This window comes from Macaca thibetana, chromosome 2 (assembly GCF_024542745.1).
Source record: "Macaca thibetana thibetana isolate TM-01 chromosome 2, ASM2454274v1, whole genome shotgun sequence".
Classification (NCBI taxonomy): domain Eukaryota; kingdom Metazoa; phylum Chordata; class Mammalia; order Primates; family Cercopithecidae; genus Macaca; species Macaca thibetana.
In genome coordinates, this window is record NC_065579.1 from 97,638,233 (window position 1) to 97,662,124 (window position 23,892).

At 40.4% G+C, this 23,892-nt stretch overlaps 2 protein-coding genes and 1 pseudogene across 4 annotated transcripts in view; all 3 read right to left on the reverse strand.

The window, feature by feature from the left end:
• The window catches only part of HIGD1A (HIG1 hypoxia inducible domain family member 1A), a 1,051,097-nt gene that overhangs the window by 675,950 nt on the left and 351,255 nt on the right, over positions 1-23,892 (reverse strand). The gene's annotated exons all lie outside the window — the stretch shown is intronic.
• ANO10 (anoctamin 10) overlaps positions 1-23,892 on the reverse strand; it is a 240,035-nt gene that overhangs the window by 106,096 nt on the left and 110,047 nt on the right. The window lies entirely within an intron of this gene.
• Positions 11,974-22,205, reverse strand: LOC126948550 (60S ribosomal protein L18a-like; annotated as a pseudogene). Its single transcript, XR_007723482.1, has 2 exons — positions 18,058-22,205; positions 11,974-17,604 (listed from the first exon to the last, which is right to left on the reverse strand). The product of XR_007723482.1 is annotated as a 60S ribosomal protein L18a-like (transcript).

Below are 23,892 nucleotides of genomic sequence, written 5' to 3' on the forward strand. Positions count from 1 at the left end.
ATGTGAGCATCTAGGTCATATTTTAAGCTTTAATTATGAATCCTTTCAATACACAAGTTATTTTCCTTTCATAGCAAAATTACTTTCCTGCTTTGGCCATAATGTGTAGTAATTTTTAGCAGTGATTTCTTATGTGTTTAAAAAATCGCTGTGGACACAATGCTGGTAGGTGGGTAATCCTTAAGGATTTCACCAAGTGGTCTACTCTACAAGTTGGTTTCATAATGTCCACAACTGTTTCAGTCACCATGGCATCCCCAGTGTGCAGCACAGTATTGGCACATGGGCCCTTGGGAAATGCTGGAAGGATTATCACCGACCCAAAACACTTTCCTGTAACAGAAAGAGCCCTGGAAGAATGGAAGCTTCCTATGCAGGAGTCAAAGAGTGACAGAGCAAAGGCTACACCAGTGGAAGAACTACCACCATGTGCCTGGTATGTGTGTACATGGCTTTCTAGGACTGTAGAAAGAGTGAATTTTCCAGATTTCTGGAGCTCACATAAACTTTAAATGTAAACCAAGCTTTACAAAGTTCCCACAGCACCTAATGTTTCACCTGTTTTCATGAATGCATCCAGGCTTCAAACTAAACAATCTCAGCAGGTCAGAGTGTAGTGGCGGTAACTCAAACCTCTTCCCTAAACCTCTCAGTGGGTTTTCTTTTTTTTTTTCTTTTTTTTTCTTTTTTTTTTTTGAGACAGAGTCTTGCTCTGTTGCCCAGGCTGGAGTGCAGTGGCGCAATCTCGGCTCACTGCAACCTCGGCCTCCTGAGTCCAAGCGATTCTCCTGCCTTAGCCTCCCAACCAGCTGGAGCTACAGGTGCACGCCACCAAGCCCAGCTAAGTTTTTGTACTTTTAGTAGAGACATGGTTTCACTCTGTTGGCCAGTATGGTCTCAATCTCCTGACCTTGTGATCCGCCCACCTCGGCCTCCCAAAGTACTGGGATTACAGGTGTGAGCCATCACGCCTGGCTGGATTTTCAATGAGCTGCTTTTTTTTTTTTTTTTTTTTTTTTTGAGACAGTCTTGTCCTGTCACCCAGGCTAGAGTGCAATGGCATGATCTCGGCTGACTGCAACCTCCACCTCCCAGGTTCAAGCGATTCTCCTGCCTCAGCCTCCCGAGTAGCTAGAATTACAGGCACATGCCGCCATGCCTGGCTAATTTTTGGGGGGGTATCTTTAGTAGAGATGGGGTTTCACCATGTTGGCCAGGCTGGTCTCGAACTCCTGACCTCATGGTCCACCCACCTTGGCGTTCCAAAGTGCTGGGATTACAGGCGTGAGCCACCGTGCCCGGCCTAATCAGCTGCTTTTAGTGATTTGCCCCGCTGACAATTCCTTCAGGTTTATATTGATTTCATCTTCTGTGGATTCATCAAATTAACAGGACTTGAAGGCACATGACCTGTCAAGAATCTTTCACTATTCTCTTTTATAATATTCCAGGTCCTGTTCAGGTGTTTCATTAATTGCACTGTTAGGAGTGAAAATTGTGAAGGCTTCTGGAAGTGCCAAGAACCAGTGCTTTTACCTGTATAAATGAAGCTACCCTAAATAAGAGATGCATGGTGGTCATTGCACAGGTATCACAGTCAAAGGTTTCTTCTCCAGAACGCCACCACTAAGGAAGCCCATGGCTTTAGTCTCCCATTAACCCTAAGCATACTTCTATTCTCAGTGTTTAATCTTCTTCTAATGACTAGAGTTTTTAAAAGTTTTTGTAGCGGTTCACATATGTCTGTATATATACTAATTCCACACACCCACAAACATATATTTTAAATATAATCCAGCTCTTTCTTAGACAGGAAGCTCCATGAGGCAAGGAATTTGATCATCTGCTTTGTGATGGCTAGTGCCATTGGGAAACATTCTTGGACACACTGTGGGTAAACAGTCAATGTAAAGCTTAACAAATGCAGATGTTGCTGAACTTCAGAGAAGTACCAACAATTGGAGTTGTATTTTAAAAACTACATTCTACTTTATAACAGTTTTAGTCATAATTGCCCAAACTGGAAGCAATTGGAATGTCTTTCAGTAAAAAAATGGATAAATAAACTGTTGTATAGTTATATAATGACATATTACTCAGTGGTAAGAAGAAATGACCTATCAAACTGTGAAAAGACATAGAGAAATCTTAAATGGATACTGCTAAGTAAAAGGAGCAGGTCTGAAAATGCTGCCTACTAAATTATTCCAACATTCTGGAAAAAGCAAAACTACAGAGACAGTGAAAAGATCAGAGGAACCTGTTTGGGCTATGGGGAGTATGGGAGATATATGGTAATTCATTCATTCATTTAGAGGCAGAGTTTCACTTTGTCATCCAGGCTGGAGCTCAGTAATGCAATCATGGCATATTGTAGCCTCGACCTCCCAGGCTCAAGCAATTCTCTCACCTCAGCTTCCTGAGTAGCTGGGAGTACAGCCGTGTGTCACCACACATACAGCTAATTTTGTGATTTTTATAGAGAATGGTTTTTACCATGTTGCCAGGCTGATCTCAAGCTCCTGAACTCAAACGATCTGCCTGCCTCTGCTTCCCAAAGTGCTGGGATTACAGGTGTGTGCCACTGCACTTGGCCAATATATGGTAATTCTACTTTCTGCATTTTTCTATAAAACTAAGACTGCTTAAAAAAATAAAGTTTATAAATTTATAAATTACATTGTAAATCAAGACTGTTTAATGTTACATCATTAAACAGATATAGTCTGATTGTGGAATAATTTTCCATTAAAGTATTTTTAGAAGGATGTTATAATGATTTCTTCTCTTACATAACACTGTTGTGATGACCCAGAAAATATTTAGAAAATACTTTCCCCCAGTTGGAAACCTATTTATAGAAACATCAAACACTCAACCCCAGTTTTAACTAACAGAAAAAGTATATCCAATTAAAACAGAAACATTAGGAAAAAAATCAAGTATAAATAAAACATTTACTTTTTCCTTACTTACTTGCCATAAAACATCTTCTATTTAAGAAAAGACAAAGTTTTAAAATTCAATGCTTAGGAAAAGGAATATTCCTTGCAAGTCTAGATTTTCTACTCTTGATCTGAAACCTCATCATGTCCCTCTGCTGCAGAGGACGAGTGTTCAGGGCGTCTCGGTGAACATCAAGGGTGTTAAATTCCACATGTAACCAGTTTTTCTGATGACTTTCCTACAAATGATACACTCCCACAGGTACTTCCATATTATGATGACATCCCATGCTTCTAGACACAATTTCTAATATAATATAGTGACAGAGGAGCAAGTTTTTAAAAAAGAAAAAAAAGAAAATGAAGCAAGCTGGACATGCTACTCAAGAGGCTGAGGCAGGAGGATCACTTGAGACCAAGAGTTCGAGGCTGCAGTAAGCCATGATAGTGCCACTGCACTCCAGCCTGGGTGACACAGTGAGACCCCATCTCTAAAAAGAAATTTTTTTAAGAAAAATGAGGGGGGGGAAGGGATAGCATTAGGAGATATACCTAATGTAAATGACAAGTTAATGGGTGCAGCACACCAACATGGCACATGTATACATATGTAACAAACCTGCACGTCGTGCACATGTATCCTAGAACTTAAAGTACAATAAAAAATAAATAAATAAAGAAAAATGAAACGAAACATCATAGGAACCAATCAGATCCACACTGTGGAACAATCTACATGAAAACTGACCTTGCCTCTTCAAAAATCAATATCATAGTTACTTTATCAATGAAGATCACAAATAAACGGATGAAAAAGGTCAACATTATTAATAATTAAAGAAATGCACGTATGAATACCATGACACACTTATTAGAAAGCTAAAATTAAAAAACTGACAATACCATGTGCTGACAAGGATGCAAAGTAGCTGGAACTCTCATACACTGCTGGTAGGAATGCAAATGGCACAGCAATTATGGAAAACAACTGGCAGTTTACAATGTCAAATATTCCATTACTATTTGACTCAACAATCCCACTCCTATGTATTTACCCAAGTGAAATGAAAACTTGTATTTATGCAAAAACCTGTGAGCAAATGTTTATGGCAGCTCTATTCAAAATCACAAAGGCTGGAAAAAAAAATCAAAATATTCCTCTTCTACAGAATGGAAAAACAAGCTGTGGTATATCCACATGATGGTACACTACTCAGCAACAAAAAAAGAACAAACTATTGATAAATGCAAGAACATGGATGAATCTCAAATGCATTATGCTAAGTGAAAAAAAAAACAGACTTAAGAGCCTACGAACCACATGAGAAAGGCAAAACTTGTAGGGAGACAGAACAGATTAGTGGTTAACGGTAGGGAGAGAGTTTGACAATGGAGGGAATTTTGGAAAGGAGGATGAAACTTCTATTTCTTAATTTTGATGATTATTACAAGAATCAATACAAAAACACACAGGTCTTTACACCAAAAAGTATGACTTTTCCTGTATGTAAATTTTTTTTAAAAACACTTAAAATTTGTAAAATGAAAAAAAGTCACTGATATGGTGGGTAGGGGGAAAGGCTGATAGAACTGTTCAAGTTTAAAAGAGACCAAAGAGGCTAGTCTGAAGTTATCACAGTGAGTTATCTCAATTGATTGTTTACGGTCAGTTACAGATCAAACTCCTTGTTCCGCTCTTTCCCCACTCTTCTCACTACTGCACTTGACCAGCCTAAAAAAAAAGAAAAGAAAGAGAGAGAGACCAAAGAGGCATAACAACCAAATGCAGTGAATTTCAACTAGCTCTTCCTATTTGACGTAGGAGGAAAAATTGCTATAAAAAAAAAATTGGAAGACAACTGGGGAAATGTGAATGAATATAGACCACATTTTAGATGGAATTATGAAATTCTTGTTAATTTTCATAATGTGATAATGGCAATGGGATTAAATAGGACACTATCCTTATTCTTAGATGTATGCTGAAATATTTCGGGTAAATTGCCTTGATGTCTGCACCTTACTTTCAAGAAGTTCTTTTTTTAAAGTTGTGTTTTTATCTATATGTGTTTGTATGTGCATGTATATACACAAAAATAAAACAAATATAAGCAAAATGAAAAATATAAATAAATGATAAATATGAATGACAATTGCAGAATCTGGGTTAAAAGAATACAACTATTCACTGAGCTTTTTTTTAGCATTTCTGTATATTTGAAAATTTCAAAATAATAAGTGGAGATAAATCATTCACAAAACTAATCTTGGCAAACCAGTGTGTTGTTGAGGGAAGAGAGAGACCCTCTCATATTGTTTTATATTGTTTTATACTCAGAAAAGGAAAGAGAAGCGAAACTAAAGGGAGGTAGCCTGGCGCCTAGGCACCAGACCCAAAACCAGGCCTGGGCCTGCCTGACCTAAGCCTGGGAGTTAAAATTTGACCCCGACCTAGCAACCGATGTTATGTATAGATTCCAGACATTGTATGGAAGGACACTGTGAAACCTCCCGTTCTGTTCTGTTTCACTCTGACCACCAGCGCTTGCAGCCCCTGTCACATACCCCCGGCTTGCTCAATCGATCACGACCCTCTCACATGGACCCCCTTAGAGTTGTGAGCCCTTAAAAGGGACAGAAGTTGGGCACCTGACAAGCTCAGATTTTAAGATGCTAGCCTGCCGATAGTCCCAGCTGATTAAAGCCACTCCCTTCACTATCTCGGTGTCTGAGGGGTTTTGTCCGCGGCTCATCCTGCTACATTGTGAAATCCTCTCTGGAAGATTTTTCATCCAAAATGTCTTTTTTAAATAGCTGTTTTCCCAGTAGACAGAATCAAAATTCACATACAGCATTTGATTATTTCTCTCTGATCTCTTTTAAACATGATCAGTGCCCAATATCGGACCTCTGATGATGAGACATTGTCCACTTTGCTGGCCTGATTCCATGCCCAGCGCTGTCTATGCTCTCCTCCTCGATGTCATAAGCCACGTCCTTCCTCACTGCTAGGCTCCTGCCACGTCACTCTACTTGCTCCTCTTTCCTGCCATGATAAAGCTGGTCTGGAACGCTCTGAGCCCCACAGGCACAGTCAGAGACGGCATGACCACCCCTGTGGTCTCAGTGCCACACACGCCTCTCCCACACTTTTCATGCCACTGTCGTTATTTGTTGACTTTTCTCAGGTGCCAATTTACCAGAATGGGAGGAAAGAAATCCCATTCACTCTTCTATCACTTTATGCCCAATACAGTTCCTAGACACGCTGAAGAAAATAGTTGTTTTAACTGAAGGTTTCTCAACCTCAGCGTTTCTCAACCTCAGCACTGCTGACATTTTGGACTGGAAACTTCTTTGTTGTGGGAGCTGCCCTGGACGTTGTAGGATGTTCAGCAGTGCTTAAATATTGAATAAATGAATGAATGATCCTGAGGTATTCTTATACAAATGGCAATTATTGGGTGGGGTTGTGGGAAAGGCTATACAAAGAAAATTACAACCTCTGAAGATGGAGAGTTCTGGAGTCAGTGACAGAGGCCTGGTGATGACAGTGAGAGTGCAGCCCAAGTGACAACACAGCTGGGCTGAGGAGGGTTCAAAGTAAACACACACATTCATTCCTCCCAGCCAGCATGTGTATACAGTTTTGGAATGGTCCAAAGAGCATTTTTATATTGTGTGCAACTGAGAGAAAGTGGTATAACAGAGGTCTTTTTGGTTTTGGTATAAAGCAATTTCAAGCAAAGGCAAAATGATGATCATTGATTTCAACCTAGGATATAAAGGGCCATATAAGACTGATTACATGTGGTCATACCACTTGCTGAAAGTTTCAGTGCTTCCCTCCGGCCCCCGAATTTCTTCCTTTTTCACATTAGAAGACTGTCAACTCACAAGAGAAAACTGATGGGCTCAGAGGACTTTATCAGGCTTGATTATCAAAACGAATATGTTGTTTTTCCAAGTCGATAAAACACTGGAGAGCTCAAAGCAGGAGGAGCAACATCTCCCCAGAAAATGAGCATTTTTCTTGCTGGCAGCTAAGCTTCTTGGTGGACAATAAACCAAAACAATCTCTCCTTGATTGCATTTTTGACTTGTAAATGTTTTTAATTGGCTTAACCAATGCTCTCATTAAGAGACATATTCACTAACTTTGGTTCTTCATAATAAATTTATATTTTAAAACAGCTCTTTGATGCTTAATTCAGAGAAATTAAAACAAACACTGGTTAAAAAGAATGAATGTATAAATAAGTCAAATATCAACTATAACAAATCATCATTTAAAAATATGATCTTTTAGTGGTATTTTAGAATAAATACATGTATTTGATTTTTATGTTTAAAGAAATCTGCATTTATGGTCATTACAGATTCAAGTTGCCACATAAAGAAATGCTGTTATCATGCAACAAAACAGATGGTCCCCAAAATCCTTGTAAGAAATCTATCTATCTAATCTAGTCAAGGGGAGAGTTTGAAGCTCAGTTCTCTCTCCGATTTTATTATCACTAATTATTTTGTAGAAATTTTTTTGTCCTTTGGTTTTTAACTAGACATGATTATTTAAATATATAATCACTATAGAAGGAGAAAAGAAAGAAACACAGAAAAGCCAAAAGAAATACATTACCCAAATCTTAATAGCCAGAGAAAACTACTGGTGTTAACATGGGATTATATCCGCCCAGGCCATTTATACAAAAGCAAACGTCTACACATATGCCTTTATAAGCTTTTCACTTAGCACTACGTCATGGCTGTCTTTCCAAGGATAAAGACTTACATACAGTTTTGTTTATAGTGGCAAGATATATCATTATAAGGATGGGTCAACATTTAATCAATTGTCTAATGTTGGACACACAGCTCCTTCTCAGTCTTGAACCTTACACACAACATTAGTATGAAGAACCTGTGAATTTTTTTCTTAGAGTTTCTTTCTTTGGTGTCATTCTTATAGTCAAGGTCTCCCCACCCAAAGATCAGATAAATATTCACCTATAATTCTTTCCAGCCCTTTTATGGTTTTATTATATTCATATATTTAACTTGACTGAATTTCATTTCAGTGTATACCTTAAAAGAGTGGACTTTATCCACTCTCCCCACATGGCTTGCCATTTGTACCAGCAACATTTAATAACAATTAATCATTTTTCCACTGACAAAAAATGCCTACCACAAATCTGCGGTGGCGGGGGGGGCGGCGGTTCTTTGTTTTTGTTTTGTTTTTGAGATGGAGCCTTGCTGTGTCGCCTAGGCTGGAGTGCAATGGTGCAATCTTGGCTCACTGAAACCAATCTCTGCCTTCCAGGTTCAGGGCTGTTTCCTGCATCAGCCTCCGGAGTAGCTGGGATTACAGGCGTGTGCTACCACACCTGGCTAATTTTTATTTTTTAGTAGAGATGGGGTTTCACCATGTTGGCCAGGCTGGTCTCGAACTCCTGACCTCGAGTGATCTGCCCACTTCACCCTCCCAAAGTGCTGGGATTACAGGTGTGAGCCACACACCTAGCCTACAAATTTGTATGTATCTATACTTTTGACAGTTCGTGGACTTTATAATCTGTTCTATTTATCTGTCCATTTATTCTGGTGCCAATATCAGAATTTTTCAGTTACTGTAGCTTTATTTTCTTCAAAAATGTCCATGGCCATTATCTCATATTTATTCTATGTGATTTACTTCAGAATCATATATTCTGATACCCTGTTTGCTCATTATTGTCATTTTATAATGTTAACTAGTTTACTCTGGGTTTTACAATATTTTTTTCTGTTAGCTTATCTACTTTTCCCCTAAAATTATCATGTATTTAATCATGTCTAAATAAAAACCAAAGGGGAACAAAATAAAATTCCAAAAAATAATTGTTGGTAGACCTGAAGGTTGCCCCCAAATTTTCGGTTTATTTTGGTGATGTCTGTGTACCCAGTCTCTGAATGTTACTGAATCCTAAGGTAGAAAGAGTCTCTACCTCTTCTAGGCCTGCTTTTGGTCTCCAATTAGCAGGGTCTATAGTGGTCTACTAGCATTTGTTAAATTCATTTCTTATGTCATCCCACCAACTGTCTCAGAAAGGGAAGCCATTGGCTGGTTCTTGGTGTCTTCCTGAAGTTGGTCTGTCCTTCACATGTTATATCAGATAAGAACTTCTCAACACCTATAGAATGCAATGGACATCACTTCCCTGCCAGCTCCCTGTTTTCTCCTTACTTTTCTTTTTCTCAGTTTATGGAGTTTTCTCCTTACTTTCCATTTTCTTTGCAATTTTTATTGGTTTCTTCCCTTCCTTCACCATCTTCCCAGGAAATCTTGAGTTAGATCACTTTGTGGAACTTTGTATGAGCAAGTTATACCACTAATAAACATTAAAATAATGAGACAGCCTAAGATGAACTGCTCAAAGAAAAAGAAGACTAGCTCTGAATTCATGCATGACCACACTATGTATTTTGAAAGAAGAAAGAAAATATAGCAAAACTTGCCAATCAATAAGCAATTTGCTGATCAATAAGTAATTTCCCTGTACTACTCAATGCAGGCAGATCTCCACAGTGGGCAGATACAAGAGTTTTTGTTTTTTTTTTTTCTTTTGACATGGGTAAAATTTCTTTCATTTGAGAAAGTAATGTGTATGCATAGTTTTAAAGAATAAAGACAAAGAATACACAGAAATGATCTCCCATCCATTCCTGCTCTGCATCCCTCTACCATCCTACAGTGTTCTCCCCAGAGACAGGCCCTGTTATTTATCTACTGGTTTACAAACAGAAAAATCCTTCATTATCCCTCAAATTAAAACTGATCAGCATATTGAGATGATATGATATTGAGAAGATACAGTATGTAATTGTTAAGAAAAGCTAGAATAATATCAAAGGTATTGTACTGGATAAAACTTAGGCAGATGCACAAAAAAGATGTACTACCTCTCCCTTTTTATTAATAAATATGAAAATAATTTATAAATCATTTACTCAAATATTTACTGAGCATCTACCATATGCTAGGGACTGTCCTAAGTGGTATGGACAGAAAATGAGGCAAGACATACTCCATCTACTACCCTCCATTTCATTTTATTAAGATAATTGCTAATAATAGCTGACAGTTATATTTTAAGTGCTAAATCAAAATGTCATCACATAAAAGTCATTTGTGAATCAAATGGAACAATCTCAACACAGATCTAAAACTCTTAATGCTTCCTTGGATCCTGGACCATAATACCATAATACCATAATACTGTACTTGCGGTAAGCTCAGAGCAGGAAGGAATGGCCTGATGACAAATCATCCCCATCTTAATGTCCTAACATCCCCTATACTGTCAGTCGACCTTGGGTGTGTTCACACAAAACAGCACACAGGAAGACGCGAAGGTGACGTGGCCTTCCTGTGTGGGAAAGGCATAATCTTAACATAGAAGGTGCCTGTTGCTCTTTATGGGCAGAAAAAAGAGCCAGTATCACTTACAATTGGACAGACCTCTTTGGTAGGGGCCAGCCAACCTGCACACCAGAGGCACACATGGGGGAGCGAGGGTGGAATGTTGAGAAGTGATTTTCCAATGGCCCATCGCTAAGGAAATAGTCCCTGTTTTTTCAGCTCACACTTTACTGCAATGCTAACTTTGTGCCAGGCCCTATTCTAAGTGCTTTTCATATATTTACTCATTTAATGCCCACAGCAGCCCTATGAGGCAGAAACTATATTTATTCCCATCTGACAGATAAGGAAACCGAGGATCAGAGAGGTTATGTACCCTGGCCAAGGTCACAGTTAGTGGGCTGTCTATACGAGCCACATGGAGTGAGGTTCTGGAGATGGAAGTTGGGGTTAGTCAGAACTGATGCCTTAATATGTCCTTGTCAAAGTTGCCTCTTCTATGCAAAATGATAATTCTGAAGTCAGCAACCTAAAAAACAGCAGCCATCTATTATGACCTCACCACTGTGCTACGTGTTTTATAAAAGAAAAGCCCAATCCTAACAAACCCTTTAAAGCAGGCACTTTAACCACCCATTTTATAGAGTAGGAAATTAAGGTCTGGAAAGTAACTTCCCCTAGCTAGTGAGATCTGAAGTCAGGATCTTAGCTGTCTGACTCCAGGACCCATGCTTTTTTCATTTCACTACAGTAACTATGTGTGAGTGAGAAATTCCAACATTATCACAATCAGAAAAATAGTGGCTCTGACTGCTCTGATGGTTTATGCTTGTGCTAACACAGGCTGTCCTCCTAGTGGGGAGAAGTCTTTGGCACAAGTAATTAATTTATATTAATGCTTAGCTCTCACTCCTATGTAGTATTCATATTTGACACAGTATAATTTTTCTCATTTTCAAACACAGATTATTCACACCATACATATGTAGCAGATAATTCAATAATAAATTGACTGTGATCAAACACTTGGCAAAAGCTTGAGAAGTCAAATAGTTTTTAAAAGTCTAATATTTCCTTAGACTTCCAAATTGTCTCCATTTTAAGGTTAGAGCATCTAAAAGCAAACCAAAGTACCTGTCTGATAACATTATAGCCCCCTACAGAAATGCCTCCACAAGTTAGGGTACTTGAGAAACTATAGTGAACCATCTGAATGGTTTTCTAAAACTATCTTGAGGACATAGAGTATTGTGTAAATCCAGGTTCCCTGATCCTTTTGTTTAATAACAGGAAAGAGGCACTACTTTTTTCTTTTCAATTGTGCTAACATGAAAACATAAGAGCAAGCAGTAAGGCCTAATTGTATAAAAACTGTATCATGTCTTACGCGGTAAGAACACACTGTCCCTCTTACCCCAGATGTTCTCTAAAAGTTTCTGTACCTAATTATCCTATCTACATTTTAAACGTTGTTCTTACTTTCTTTTTCAAGTAGGTGAAGTTAGAAATAAAAAAATAAATATTAAACGTTGATATATTTATTAAGTTTAATATTAATATTAAACTTTGATATATGGTTAATCTAAAGTTCAATAATCTATGAAAAATTATCAAATTCACAGGACTCAACAATAAAAAAGAACCAGAGAAGTAAAGACCTCTAATGAAATGCGATTGGTACATCTGCCCCGAAGAGAGCTTTTTGAAAGGAAGGAAAGGAGGGAGGAAAAAGGAAAGTTGAAGGCTGCAGACATTTCTAAGTATTAAAGTGGGTAGACTAAGCAGGAGAAAAGTTAATTACCAAATGGTTAAAGCCAAAGTGTAATACTGGGACCCGAGAGACTTCTGGATTACACAGACGAACTTACGTCTGCTCTCCCCTCCTTCTGAATCACCATAAAATGACAGCCCACAGTGCCTGGGCCTTGGGGAACCCCAGGAGATAGAGTCTAGGCCCTCAGAAGGGCTGCAGAAGGACAGAAGACACTCCTCGTCCCCTCTCTGTCCTTCAGAGCCCCATCCCCTCTCTCACCCAGTGGAAGACAAAAGACTTCCTATCACATGAGACTGGATTACAGACAGCACCAGGGGCAGTAACACAATAATGAAAACACCTTTCCACTAAAAGAAGAATTAGGGAGGAAACAGAGACAAGGCAGAGATCAGAAGAAAAGTACAGAGGGATAACACTGTATTCATGAAATAAAGTACAGAATGCTATTTTCTAAAAGGAGGTGGGAACATTCAGAGAATAAAAAAGAGCTCTTGGATACTAAACTTATGACTGCTGACATTCAATAGAAGAATTGGGAAATACAGTTAAGAAAAATCTCAAAATAGACGAACCCAAACAAACAAGGAGACACAAAATAGGTGGAAAACATATAACAAATGGTAAGTCCAGAAAATGCAACAGAGGACCAGAAATAAAGATAGAACATGGAGAAAAGATAATTCTCAAAGAAATAATTCAAGGATTTCACAGAACTAAAGAACAGGTGTTTGTAAGTGTGAAGTCCCACTGGTCGAGGAGACCACAAAGGCATATCATTGTGAAATGTCAAGACACCAGGGATAAAGAGAAGACTGTGGAAGCTTCCAGAGAGAATGAACAGACCCCGTGTAAAGGATCAGGGGTCAGGCTGGCATTAGGCTCTCAACAGCAATGTTAGAGGCAATGGCTAATATCCTCCAAATTTGGAGGGCAGATGGGCATAATGATGTCTGCAGATATGCAAGATTCCAAACTCTCTCTCATGAACCTGCCAAGATAAAGGAGGAGGTTACAAGAAAGGGGCACGGGGCAGAAACAAGAAGCCAAGTGAATTCCCAAGAAGTTGGGAAGTGAGGACAAAAACCCTGCAGCCAGTCTGGAGGTGAATTGCCCAAATGGGAAGGGAACAACATAGTTCCAGGAATACCCTCTCCAAGGAAAACAACACAACACACTGAGAGGCTGTCTGGTGTGTTTAAGCACACTATGTTTAGGATAGAATCAATGATAGGTACACAGAAACCAAACAAAGAAAAAACAAGGCCGTTTTCAACTCAATTATGCTTAAGGAAACATAATCATGGCACACTACGTAGTTATCTACAAATACAATTTGCACAATAATACAATCACTAAATATTGATTTAACTGAAAGTTGTGATGTGAAACTACACTGGCAGGATGGAACACAAAGACATTCATATTTTATAGTAGAGAGTCAATAAAACTGAAAAACATAGTATTTAGAAATATAGAGGTAAACAGCAGAAAAGGGCTAAAAATTTGAGTCATATACTCTAGGAAATTGGGACAGGGCAGAGACCCATTCTTCTGCTATTACTCTTAAAGGAATATTTGACCTTTAAAATTATTTATATGTATCACTTTCATAAAAACAAAATATGATTAGATAAAAAAGCTGAATTTTCTTGGTCAACTGTAAGTGAAAAAAATGAGTAAAATGTAGTTTTTAAATTACGGCAGGTACTAAGACTGATACTCAATTTGTGCCTATAAACCAAAAATAAAATTCTAAGCTCCCCATCTGACTGAGGGTCCTTCACTCAGCCAAGGGCATTCCAAAGCTAACCTGAAAACTAGTTCAGGCCATGATGGGACATGGGGGGTTGAACATGCCTCATTATACCCTCCTTCCTTTGGAATTCAGGCCCAGATGACCAGCATTAACATCAAAACAGAGACCTTAAGACTGACAGAAATGATAGGAAATATTTACAATCTATTATTTCTGAAGCCCACTATCTGGAGGCTTCATCTGCATGATAAAACCTTGGTCTCAACAATCACTTATCTTAACCCAGACATTCCCTTCTATTGATTTTCATGTTTTTAGATAATAACTCTTTCAACCAATTTCAATCAGAAAATCTTTTAATCTACCAATAACCTGGAAGCCAGAGGCTTTCCAAATCACACTAAAATGACAGTCCACAGTGCCTGAACCTTGGTGAACCTTTTGGACCAAACCAGTGTACATCCTGTATATGTATTGACTGATTGATTGATGTCTTTTTTTTTTTTTGAGACGGAGTCTTGCTCTTGTCGCCCAGGCTGGAGTACAGTGGCATGATCTTGGCTCACTGCAACCTTTGCCTCCTGGGTTTAAGCAATTCTCCTGCCTCAGCCTCCCGAGTACCTGGGACTACAGGTGTGTGCCACCACCCTTGGCTAATGGTTTGTATTTTTAGTAGAGACTGGGTTTCACTGTGTTAGCCAGGATGGTCTTGATCTCCTGACCTCATGATCTGCCCACCTCGGCCCCCCAAAGTGCTGGGATTACAGGTGTGAGCCACCGCGCCCAGCCAATTGATGTCTTAGGTCTCCCTATAATGTATAAAACCAAGCTGTAGCCCAACCACCTTGGCACATGTTCTCAGGATCTCCTGAGGCTGTGTCACAAACCATTGGTCACTCATATTTGGCTCAGAATAAGTCTCTTCAAATATTTCACAGAGGCTGACTCTTTTCATTGGCATGCCTTTAGAGAACCATGGGATCTCATGATTGGAAGCCCCTGAACAATCATCTGATATGCCACCTGCTTCCCAGCGTGAGACCAGCTATGTGAACTGTGAACAACTCTGCCCCTAGGAACTGCTCCCAACACAGTTATGGCCCCCAAAACACCATACCCAGGTAAACACACTAACTTTTCCATAGTCATAGATGGCCAGGCATGACCCTGAAGCCTCTTCTCTGCTGGGTTCCTACTTCCACTTCTCTCTAGCTTCTGAGGGGCTCTCTCTGAGTCCCAGACTGTGTGACCAAAAAGGCCTTAGGCAATAGCTCCTAATCTCACATCCCTCCAATCTGGGAAAGCAGCCAGACCAAGACAGACTACTCTTTGTGGCAATTTCAAACCTTGCAAGGATGGGCTGCAGGGTGGAGCCTAGGCTGGGTGCTCATGTGCTCACCACTGGGCAGGGAACAGGGCAGGGATGGGGACACAGTCCGCACCAGGAGCAAAGCTGTACCCTTGCAGTCAGCTGAGGGAGGAGGGTCATTCTCCAGGAGAAACTGGTAATGGGTAGGCAATCCATGAAACAGGCCATGGATGGTAAAGAAAGAGAATGTTTATTAAATTTGTCTCTTGAAAGATTCAATTTTTGGTCATGTTTGAGAATCAATTATGTCTTCTCTAACTAATAATTTTATGCTATAAGCTTCCTGTGCTCTGGGACATGGATGGATGATCAGCATCAAATGCTACAAAGCAGGAATTCAACAAGATGATCATTTGTTTTTAAGAAAATCTCTCTTTGTTTATTTCCTGTGGAAATAATGACTTCCTGGGTAACTGTGGCAAGAGTAAAAAAAATCTGCTTCCAGACCTTAAACCTTTTACTCATAAGTTTAGTAATGGGACATTTTTATAGAGTTTTGGTGACTTTACAATTTTTGTCTTCAGGTGGTGTGTTTTTTGTTATTTCCATTTGCATTGTAAAATGGTATCTCATCAGAGGAGCCAAGCTGCTAGAAATAGATTCAAAAGTAACAGTTCATGTTGATGCCTCTGGGGTAACACATACACTCGGTCTGGTTCCTAACCATGCCATAGACACAAAAAACTAAAATCAATTGCCTCAGCACCTCACATTGCTCAAAGATACATAAGCCAATACTATCCACGTGATGGATAAGTGTTAACAGAAAAACAAAACTGTAAAATATCTCAAGATGTTTATACTGAGCCAATATGAGTGACCATGGCCCAGTGTTCAGTTTCAAGATGTCCTGAAACAGTGTGCTTGAGGTGGTTGGGTTACAGTTCGGTTTTATACATTTTAGGGAGACAGAAGTTCCAGGCAAAAACGTAAATCAATACATGGAAGGTATACACTGGTTCATCCTAAAGAGGTAGGATACCTTGAAGCAGGGGCTTACAGGTCACAGGTGGATTCCAATATTTTCTGATTAGCAATTGGTTGAAATAATTAAGCTTTGTTTAAAGACAAAAGAAATGCCTGAGTTAAGTTAAGGGGGGCTGTGGACACCAAGGTTCTTTGCTATTATTATTTGATACAGGGTCTCATTCAATTGCCCAGGCTGGAGTGCAGTGGTGCAATCACAATTCGCTGCAGCCTCAACCTCCCAGACTCAATGATCCTCCCACCTTAGCCTCTCGAGTAGCTAGGGCTGCAGGCACACACCACCGTGACTGGGTTTTTCGTTTGTTTGTAGAGATGGGGTTTCACCATGTTGCCCAGACTGGTATCAATCTCTTGGGCTCAAGTGATCTGCCCACCTCAGTCTCCCAAAGTGTGGGATTACAGGTGTGAGCTACAGGCCCAGCCAGACCAAGGTTCTTGTTATGCAGATGAAGCCTCCAGGTAGCAGCTTTCAGAGAACATAGAAGGTAAATGTCTCTTTTCAGATCTTAAAGGTAACAAATTCATTTAATCTCTCCTAGATCCCAGAAAGACCTAGAAGGGGAAGGCCTGGCCACATTAATGGAGATATCTCTACAGATGCAAATTCCCCCCACAGGAAACAGTTTTGCAGGGCCATTTCAAAATATATCAAAGAAATATATTTTTGGGGTAAAATATTTTTATTTCCTTCAGAGTCGGCTGTCATATGATGCTATACCAGAATCAGGTTGGAATTTGCTATCTTATGTGCCACTCTTTGTGGCAACAAAGTGTCTGTTTTCCTCAGTCTAATAATCTCTATTTCAATGTTAATGCTAGTCAGTTGTGCCCAACTCCGACAGGGAAAGGGTATAACGAGGTATGTCTAACCTCCCTTCCCATCACGGCAAAAACACAGTTTTTCAGTTTTCTCTGAGGCCAAGACAGGGTCCGTTCAGTTGGCTGGGGGACTTAAGATTTTATTTTTGGTTTACATCATGGAGGTTGGGGCCGTGTTCTCCGTCAACAGGCACGACCAATTGTCTTAAGTATTTACAGTTTATGTCTTTTTTTTCTTTCTTTTTTTTTCACCGGGGCGTTCCTGAGTTTATTTGGGGCACACCCGGGCGAAGGCCCTGGACTTAGAAGGTGTTGGGCCTCCTGGTGGTGAAGCGCGGCTAGTGCTGACCGCGCAGGACCAGGTGGGGCAGCAGGAACTTGATCTTGGAATCGTGGCTTGACGGCTGGCCGGCGGCACTTACTGGCTGCGATCTCCTCCACCTTCATGATCTGGATGCAGTGGGTCCAGGCGCCGTACCGGGCGCCCATGTCTCGCTAGTACTGGATGACAGCGCCTGCGGTGCTCGGGTCCTGGTATTCCCGGTGTCAGGCCTCTGGGCCTGAGCTAAGCCATCAAATCCCCTGTGACCTGCACGTATACATCCAGATGGCCTGAAGCAACTGAAGATCCACAGACGTGAAAATAGCTTAACTGATGACAGTCCACTGTTGTGATTTGTTTCTGCCCCACCCTAACAGATCGATGTACTTTGTAATTTCCTCCACCCTTAAGAAGGTTCTTTATAATCTCCCCCACCCTTAAGAAGTTTCTTTGTAATTCTCCCCACCCTTGAGAATGTACTTGGTGAGCTTCACCCCCTGCCCCCAAAACATTGCTCTTAACTTCACCGCCTATCCCAAAACCTGTAAGAACCAATGACAATCCCACCACCCTTTGCTGACTCCTTTTTCGGACTCAGCCAGCCTGCACCCAGGTGAAATAAACAGCCATGTTGCTTACACAAAACCTGTTTGGTGATCTCTTCACACGGACACGTGAAACACCTGGTACATGTTGTGGGTGCTGCTCTGGGAGTGATAGCGCAGCCAGATGCCAAAGTTCTTCACCCGCAAGGGGGACTTCTCAAACACCTGCCCACAGTAGACAATCTCCCCTGAAGACTTCTTCATCTTCTTTAACTGAGATAGGAAGTACCAGAAGCGGGTCTTGGCGATGACATCATTAGGCGCAAAGATTCGCATGCGGTAGAGGGGCGGTGTGTGGCATTTGGGGGTGGGCGGGCAGCGACCCACCACCTTGCACTCTCGTAGTGTGCCCAAGGCCTTCATGGCATCCTCTCCGCGCTCGCCGCCACCCGCAAAAGGTACAGTTTATGTCTTTACAGTTAATTGCACTTGAAGAAAATAAAAATATTTTACCCCAAAGTATATTTCTTCGACACATTTTGAAATGGCTGCCACAGGGCCAGCAGACAGAAGTGGCCTTGTAAAGCTGTCTCTTGTCGGGGAAATTTGCATCTGTAGACAATCTCCATTAATGCAGCCAGGCCTTCCCTTTCTAGGCCTTTCACAGATCTGGGAGAGATTGAGTCTGACACCTTTACAAGTCTGAAAAGACATGTTTACTATCTATTCTCTCTAGGGGTTCTAGCTATAAGGCTTCATCCACATAACAAGGCCACTTTTGCTAGCCAAGCCTCCTTTCTTCTCTCCCCTATAACCTGTCTTGCCATTAAAACCTGTTTTGGGCCACACTCTGAGCCTGCGTTCTTTTTATAACCTCAAGGTGGTATATAAGCTTCTGTACCTTATTGAGGGGTTGGATCTTCATTCTGAAAGCTCCCATGTATACATGTTAAATAAATCTGCCTTTTCTCTTATTAATCTGCTTTTTGTAAATTGATTTTCAGTGAACCTTTACAGGGCCAAGGGGAAAACTCTCCTTTGGCCCTTAGGGTGAACAGTGAAGGAAGACACAAGGGGCACAAGAGGATGCAGCAAGTTTTCACAATAAGACTAGGAGATTACACAGTTTGACAGAATGAACTCGTCATTATTTTTCATTTCAGGTGCTCAGAACATGTAGTTCGATTAACTGGTATTGAAATTGCACGCCAGAAAAAAACATATATTTCTCTTTTCTTTTCTTTGAGCTAGAAGACTAGTTTGCTACAAAACAGCCTCTTTCCCTGGTGAAAAAAAAAAGGGGTGAAATTTAAAACCTGTTTTTAATCTCATGACCATTAGAGGCCTTGATTTAAAAAATAAATAAATAAATAAAGCGACTATCTTACAAAAATCAACAACTACCTAAACATTTACAAATAAAAATCTCCTTTCACTGAAGAAGTATTCTGTTATAACGAATCACTGGAAAAGAATAAGCCTGTAACAGTACCCTTTGCACCAAAGAATGCCTTAAGGGTCCAGAAGTCCTTGAATATTATTTCTTCTGATCCTCACAGCAATTCCATTAGGCTGTTCTCAACGTGATACATGGATGACGGAAAAACAGCCTGAAGTCAGAGAAGGTTTGCATAAAGTCACTCAGCTTACAGGAACCAGGGCTGCAGCCAGGCTTTGACATTTAGCCCTGGCCAATCTCTTTCTGATAAATCCAGTTTCCTTCCCCTTCTCAGATCTCCAACTATGCCACAACAAAGTCTTGCATGGTGTGTGTGTTCCTCTCCTCTCTAAATATTCCCTCCTGTTGCAATAAGTTTCCAGCCTAAAAATGTGAAATTTAAAAACTTTTTATCTAAACACAAGTGAAATAAAAAGCAAAACAATGAGATAACCAAAAACCTGGTAACTTGGAAGGGGGGGAAGAAAAGTATTTTAGAGGACTCCTTTTAAAACAAGGTCATATTTTAAGATCATAATAGTGAAAATTAAAAACTCAGTAATACTCTACACCTTTATTAATATTGGGCAGTACACATCATCACAGAACAGATATTTAATATGTACTCGAACTGGTCCAGACCATAGAAAACGATGGAAGGCTCCCCCTAATTCATTCTAAGATGCTAGAACACAATACCAAAGTATGATAAAGAAAAACAGAAACCAATTTCACTTATAAATATTGATGCAAAGATTCTAAATCAAGTACTGGCAAATAGAACCCAGAAGTGAATTTGTTACAGTAGGTAGCTAGTTAGGCATAAGCAGGGCAGGAAGGTGCTCCCAGCACCCATACACACACACACACCTGGAATGTGAGGTGACCATCAGGTGATGGTCAGGCGGTTGCTGACTCTCTTTCTAAAATAATAATTGATCACAGCTGGTGCCAGAGAACGGTAGGCTCCTGATAGATAGAGAACACCTGAAACTGGTGAGCAGCAGCTTCCCGATAAGATCTCAAGAGTTGGACAAGTGGGCTCAGGCATGCATATTAAGAGGCAGAATGGCAGGGGGGTGGGGTTTAAATGGTATATGACCTTCCAGGGACATCTGACTGGTAAGGACCTCAAGTGAGCATGTGTACAACTCCAGTAAACACACTGTGCATGCTCATCTCCCAAGCACTAGTAGGCTACTGTGCACGTGGACATCCCACCTCAAGGGAAGAGTCAGAAGGAATCCAAGACCCTGGAAGTATGTCAACATACAAAACCCTAAGTCAGGCCAGGCACGGTGGCTCATGCCTGTAATCCCAGCACTTTGGGAGGCTGAGGCGGGGAGATGACTTGAAGTCAGAAGTTCGAGACCAGCCTGGCCAACATGACGAAACCCCATCTCTACTAAAAACGCAAAAATTAGCCAGGCATAGTGGCAGGTGCCTGTAATCCCAGCTACTCAGGAGCCTGCGGCATGAGAATCACTTGAACCAGGGAGGCGGAGGCTTCAGTGAGCTGAGACTGCACCATTGCACTCCAGCATGGGAGATAGAGTAAGACTCTATCTCCAAGAAAAACAACAAACAACCCTAAGTCAAAAGTCAAACTGCACACTTCATCTCACAAGTCACCTGCTTGGCCCTCTTCCAAGTGGACTTTACTTCCTTTCATTCATGCTCTAAAGCTTTTAAATATATTTTCAGTCCTGTTCTAAAACTTGCCTTGGTCTCTCCTTCTGCCTTACACCTTGGTCAAATCCTTCTGAGGAGGCCAGAACTGAAGTTGCTGCAAACCTACATGGATTCACCACCAGTAACAAATTAACAGAAAAATATACGGAATATAATATAATAATGTAACATGGTTTATTTCAGGAATGCAGAGATGGCTTAACATTAGCAAAACTATCAACATAATTTATTATATTTTTAAGTGAAAAGATAACCATACAATAAAACATAAAGGTTGGAGGATGGCCGAATAGGAACAGCTGTGGTCTACAGTTCCCAGCGAGATCAAAGCAGAAGACGGGTGATTTCTGCATTTCCAACTGAGGTCACCAGCATCAAAGACCAAAGGTAGATAAAACCACAAATATGGGGAGAAACCACAGCGAAAGGCTGAAAATTCCAAAAACCAGAATGCCTCAGAAAAAACCAGAGGGCTCTGAAATAACACCACACATCTACCACCATCTGATCTTTGACAAACCTGACACACACAAGCAATGGGGAAAAGATTCCCTATGTAATAAATGGTGTTGAGAAAACTGGCTAGCCATACGCAGAAAACTGTAACTGGGCCCCTTCCTTACACATTATGCAAAAATCAACCAAGATGGATCAAAGGCTTAAACTTAAGACCTAGGACCATAAAAGTCCTAGAAGAAAACCTGGTCAATACCATTCAGGACATCGGCATGGGCAAAGATTTCATGTGTAAAACACCAAAAGCAATGGCAACAAAAGCCAAAATTGACACATGGGATCTAATTAAACTAAAGAGCTTCTGCACAGCAAAAGAAACTATCATCAGAGTGAACAGGCAACCTACAGAATGGGAGAAAATTTTTGCAATCTTCCCATCTGACAAAGGGCTAATATCCAGAATCTATAAAGAACTTAAACAAATTTACAAGAACAAAGCAAACAACCTCATCAAAAAATGGGCAAAGGATATGAACAGACACTTCTCAAAAGAAGACATTTATGCAGCCAACAGACATAAGAAAAAATGCTCATCATCACGGGTCAATAGAGAAATGCAAATGAAAACCACAATGAGCTACTATCTCATGCCAGTTAGAATGGCGATCATTAAAAAGTCAGGAAACAAGAGATGCTGGAGAGGTTGTGGAAAAATAGGAACACTTTTTTTTTTTTTTTTTTTTTTTTGAGACGGAGTCTCACAGGAACACTTTTTTTTTTTTTTTTTTTTTTTTTTTTTTTTTTGAGACGGAGTCTCGCTCTGTCGCCCAGGCTGGAGTGCAGTGGCGCGATCTCGGCTCACTGCAAGCTCCGCCTCCCGGGTTCACGCCATTCTCCTGCCTCAGCCTCCCGAGTAGCTGGGACTACAGGCGCCCACAACCGCGCCCGGCTAATTTTTTGTATTTTTAGTAGAGACGGGGTTTCACCGTGGTCTCGATCTCCTGACCTTGTGATCTGCCCGCCTCGGCCTCCCAAAGTGCTGGGATTACAGGCGTGAGCCACCGCGCCCGGCCAGGAACACTTTTACACTGTTGGTGGGAGTGTAAATTAGTTCAATCACTATGGAAGACAGTGTGGCGATTCCTCAAGGATCTAGAACTAGAAATACCATTTGACCCAGAAATCCCATTACTGGGTATATACCCAAAGGATTATAAATCATTCTACTATAAAGACACATGCATATGTATGTTTACTGTGGCACCATTAACAACCGCAAAGACTTGGAACCAACCCAAATGTCCATCAATGATAGACTGGATGAAGAAAATGTGGCACATATACACCAAGGAATACTACGCAGCCATAAAAAAGGATGAGTTCATGTCCTTTGCAGGGAATGGAAACCATCATTCTCAGCAAACTATCACAAGATCAGAAAACCAAACACCACATGTTCTCACTCATAAGTGGAAGGTGAACAATGAGAACACATGGACACAGGGAGGGGAACATCACACACTAGAGCGTGTGAGGCATGGGGGGTTAGGGGAGGGATAACATTAGGAGAAATACCAAATGTAGGTGATGGGTTGATGGGTGCAGCAAACCACCATGGCACGTGTATATCTATGTAACAAAACTGCACATTCTGCACATGTAACCCAGAACTTAAAGTATAATTTTAAAAATAAATAAATAAATTCATGCTTCAAATAGTCGATAATGCCTATCCCTTAGGACATCGGACAATTTATTTAATATGCCATTTATTTATTGAAATTATTTAAAATAATGGCAACTAAACAGGCTTCCGCATTTCCACAAAAAAGGGCCATTAGCTCTTGAATGAGGTAAGAAACACAATAAAAAATAATTTAAGGTTAAAAAAAAAAAAGGTTAAAAAAGCACTTGCTATACAATTCAATAGTTATTCCCAATTAAAATAAATAAACAGCAAACAACCTAAAATAGAAGTAGAAAAATATACTTAAATAAAAATCACTTACTACAAACGTACAGCAAACAACTCATTATTATTATTAAGAGACAAGTCTCATTCCGTTGCCCAGGTTGGAGTGCAGTAGCACGATCACAGCTCACTGTAATCTCAAACTCCTGGATTCAAGTGATCCTGCCTCAGCCTCCTGAGCAGCTAGTACTACAGGCATATACGATCACACTAGGCTAATTTTTAAATTTTTCAGAGACAGGGTCTTGCTTTGTTGTCCAGGCTAGTCTTGAAGTCCTGGCTTTAAGCAATCCTCCCACTTCTACTTCCCAAAGTGCTGGTATTACAGGCATAAGCCACCACTCCTTGCCTGCAAACACTTTATTAAATGGTGAAATAATAAGGCTGTTACTATTCAAGTCAAGACTAAGACAGA